Source organism: Elephantulus edwardii, unplaced genomic scaffold, assembly GCF_000299155.1.
Source record: "Elephantulus edwardii isolate Elephantulus edwardi_28Jun2011 unplaced genomic scaffold, EleEdw1.0 scaffold00225, whole genome shotgun sequence".
Lineage (NCBI taxonomy): Eukaryota > Metazoa > Chordata > Mammalia > Macroscelidea > Macroscelididae > Elephantulus > Elephantulus edwardii.
The window spans coordinates 1,032,334-1,036,546 of NW_006399975.1; the positions used below are offsets into that span (position 1 = coordinate 1,032,334).

The 4,213-nt window shown below is 41.9% G+C and overlaps 2 pseudogenes; both read right to left on the reverse strand.

Annotated features, from left to right (window-relative positions):
• Positions 1–211: 211 nt before the first annotated feature.
• Positions 212–962, reverse strand: LOC102862370 (annotated as a pseudogene).
• Positions 963–1,046: 84 nt separating this feature from the next.
• The window catches only part of LOC102862776, a 5,436-nt pseudogene continuing 2,269 nt past the window's right edge, over positions 1,047–4,213 (reverse strand).

Here is a 4,213-nt window from a genome sequence, read left to right on the forward strand (position 1 = left end):
CCGGCCAGGTTCACAATCTTAAGAAAAAGTCCACCAAAATGAATACATTTAGTTCTGATGTAGCCAATTGTCTTCAAGTTAATTTTTTAAAGTAAAATCTTAATTATAGAATAAACTAATAGCAAATATCAGCCCTGGCTTCCCCAAATTCCAGTCTTCTTACAGGAAAGTCACCACCTGGCACTTAGCTCAGAACAAGAGGCAAGGAATGTCAACAGTCTTTGTGTTTTGAACAAGAGTCCTGTATTGTCAAATGACCCTGCCATATTTCTTCATAAGCTGTGGTCAGTTTTGCACAGGTGAGGGCAGCAGAAAGGGGGTAGTTGTTAATGAAAATCATCCTCTCTGAATACTCCAAATTGACCTTGCCGTGGGCAAAACAAAAGCAATACGATCACTTTTGGCACCAACTCTCACATCGCTAACAACTGGAATGGGGCGGGGGAGAGTGCCAATTTTCATACATCCAACTGGAAAGTGATTGGATACTGCATTCTTAATTGCCTTCAACAGCTTCTGGAGGCCATCAGCTGCTCAAACACTGAGTTTGTGTAAAAACTGAACCTTGAGAACACAGAAGTGATCAAAACTTCTGGCAATTTGATTGTGGAGGTTCATGTTAATCAGCACATTCTTCTGGGTGTGGATATAAACCTTCAACAAGTCAGCTCAGTTCAGGGGACTGTCCATCAGCATCAGTAAACTCTGGTGAGCTATGCCTGGTCTCACTTGCCCAGAGCCCGCACCATTCTTCAACAACATGGACTCACATGTCATAGTTCAGTAGCTCATGTCTTCCCAGTCTTGCCTGTCTCCAGACTGGCCCCTTCCAGCAGCACAATGAGCCTCCAGCCTTTCTTCCTGCCCTGAGGTGGGGCCACTTGGGCAGCACAGCATTCCAGTCCCACTCTGCTCTCCATCATGCGCTCAGGAGGTTGGAATCCACCACTGGGCGCAGCCATCTTGTAATCAGACCAGAGCCTCAAGTTCATTCTAATGATGTGCATAGTGGAAGTACTCCAGAGGATTTTCAAAACGGTCACCTTTCAGATCTGTTTGCCTGGACTGTCTTCTGAAGGAACCTGGGATGAGGCAGGCAGAAGTATTCAAATCTAGCAGCTATGTACTGGTCAAGTACATCATTCTGACCTGAAAACTCAAACAAATCCACTTGAGTCAATCCAAACTCTTTGGTGACCCTCCATTGTGTTTCTGAAGCTGTCAGTCTTAAAGATAGGAGACCACCATTTCTTTGTTCCAAGTGGACTTGAACTATGGAACTTAACGTTTTGTAGCTGAACACTTAGATTAGTGTTCCTTTTGTTTTACCCAGGGATTAAAAAGTGACTATTCTTTCAGAATGATTCCAGTATTAGCATTATTGCAGGATTTATATTTCCTTTATAATTCACTCTTTGAAAACCTTAGTAGGTGTTGTCAGGTTGACTCTGATTCAATAAAGACACTGTATAAAACAGAAACCAGAAACCCTGGCTGATCTTGAACCATCCTCACAGACTCTGCTCTGCTTAAACCTACTGCTGCAGTCACAAGGTTGATCTATCTCATTGAGGGTCTTCTTTTCCCTGACTTTCCACATTTCTAGGCAGTGTGTCTTTATCTGCCCTTCCTGATAATCCACCCAAACTAATACAAGATGATACCACCTTAAGGAATTCCCTCGCTGTGGATCCTCCAAGATAAATTAGTGCTTTGTTCTGGCAGTCCATGGTGTATTCAATATCCTTCTCCAACCAGAATTCAAAGGCACTGGTTTTTCTTTGGTGCTGGAAACCTTACAAATGTACAGCTTCTTGTTGTTAGGTGCCCTGTCAACTATGACTCATAGTGACCCTATGAACAACAGATCTGAACCCTGTCCTATTCCGTGGACAAAGGGTAACTGGCAACTTATCCTTTGTTATTCCTTAAACTGGGTGTCATTAAGCGCACAGTGGAGGAAATGCCTAGGAATTCCTGATGCGTAGACTGGGGTGGGGGCAGAGTAGGGTGGATAATTTTGCCTCCAAGCCTTACATCATTGTTTACAAGTTAATTCCTTCATGTCTCATCACGTAAGTGCCCATAAAAATAGCATCTCCTCTAGTGATTATACATCATATAATGACTTTGTCACCTGAAGTTCCTGTTTACAGGCTGCATCATGGTTCTTAAAGCTCATCTTCCGTTCTTCCGGGGCTGATCATGTGCTGCCACCTACTGGCCACCATGTATATAACAAAGGCTCTGTGGTCTGTTCCATGCAAATGTTGGTCTGGAGAACTCAAGGGCTCTAACGTTTCTGAGACAAGTTATTGGGTGCTCTGGTACGAGTTACTGGGTTATCTATCGTTTTTCACATAATTTTGTTAGCCAGTTAAAAATCAAAGATATAGTGCACAAGTATTTTTAGAGAAAAATCTGGACAAGGGCCAAAACTAATAACATACACATATTTTGAATCTTTTAAATGGAAATTCGGCAGCTTTGGTGGCCTACTGAGTAGAAAGTTGAGCTGCCAACTTAAAGGTGACCTATTTGAATCCTCCAGCTGCTTCACAGAGAAAGATGAACAATATTCTCCAATACAATTTACAGACTCTGAAAATTCCCTAGAGAGTTGGGTAGGAAGACTGGAGGACAATGAGTAATGAGTAACGTTGAGATAATTTTAGATTTACAGAAAGGTTACACAAATAGTACAGACAGTTCTGTTTACCCTTTCCCCAGCTTCCCCTCATGTGCACTCTTACATAACCCAAGTGCAATGATGGAAACTAGAAAACTGACATTGATACACTACTATATTAGCTACTATTGTTGTATGTGCTGTCCAGTCACCTGCGACTCATAGCGATCCTATTTACAACAGCTCTGAACCCTGCCCTATTCTGAGCCAATCTCACTGACTCCAACACACCTGCCTCCATTACCCAGTTACTGTGTCAGTCCACCTCACCCGGGATCTTCCTCTCCTGTGCTGTCCCTCCACCTTTCTGAGAATGATGTCCTTTTCCAAGGATTGGTTTCTCCTGACCACGTGCCCAAAGTGTGTGAAATGGAGCTTCAAAATCCTGTCCCATAGAGAAACATGGTTTCACCCTTTCCAAGACAGACTTGTTTGTTTTCTTGGTGGACCATGTTATGTTCAATACTCTTTTCCAGCATCACAACTCAAAGGTATTGATTCTTCTCTTGCCATCCTAAGTCATTGTCCAGCTCTCTGATACACAGAAAGTAATTGCAAAGACCATGGCCTGGATCAGGAACACTGTAGTCTCTAAACTAACAACATTGCTTCTCAGTACTCTAGAGAGGTCCTTGACCACAGATTTTCCCAATGCAATTTATCTTTTGATTTCCTGACTGCTGGTGCAAAGAGTATCGATTATGGAGCCAAGTAAGCTATAATTGTTAACAACCTCAATCTCTTCTCTATCCATCACGGTGCTGCCAATTGGCCCAGTGGTAAGAGTCTTCGTCTTCTTGATGTTGAGATTCAATCCGTACTGAAGACTACAGTGACCTTCTGCAGCAAGCGCTTCAGGTCCTTTTCAGTTTCTGCAAGCAAGGTTGTGTCATCTGCATGACATAGGTTGTTGATGAGTCTGCCTCCAGTCCTGATGTCACAATTCTCTTCATAAAGCCCAGCCTCCTGAATTATCTGTTTTGCATATAGACTGAAAATGTATGGAGAACAAATACATTCTTGATGCATACCTTTCCTGATTTTGAACCATGTAGTGTTTCCTTGCTGTTTTGAGGAATGCTTTCACATGAGCACAATCAAGTGTTCTCAGATTCCCATTCTCCTCAAGGTTAGCCACAATTGTGAACCATACAGTCAAATGCCTTTGCATAGTCAATGAAACACAGACATTCTTCTGGTACTCTTTGCTTTCTGCCAAGATCCATCTGGCATTGACAATAATGTCTCTAGTGCCACTACCTCTTCTACACTCAGCTTATAGTTCTTGTAATTCTCTGTCAGTTTACTTGTTCCAGTAGTTTTTGGATAGTCTTCAGCAGGATTTTGCCTGTGTGTGATATTAGTGATATTGTTCGATAATTTCCACACTCTGTTGGGTCACCTTTATTAGACTTGAATTTTGTCAGTTTTCCACTGTTGTCTTTCTTTCTTCTGAAAATATCTATAATTTTTTTCTATAATTATATTTTATTAATTTTCATAAACATTTACAGAGATTTTGGG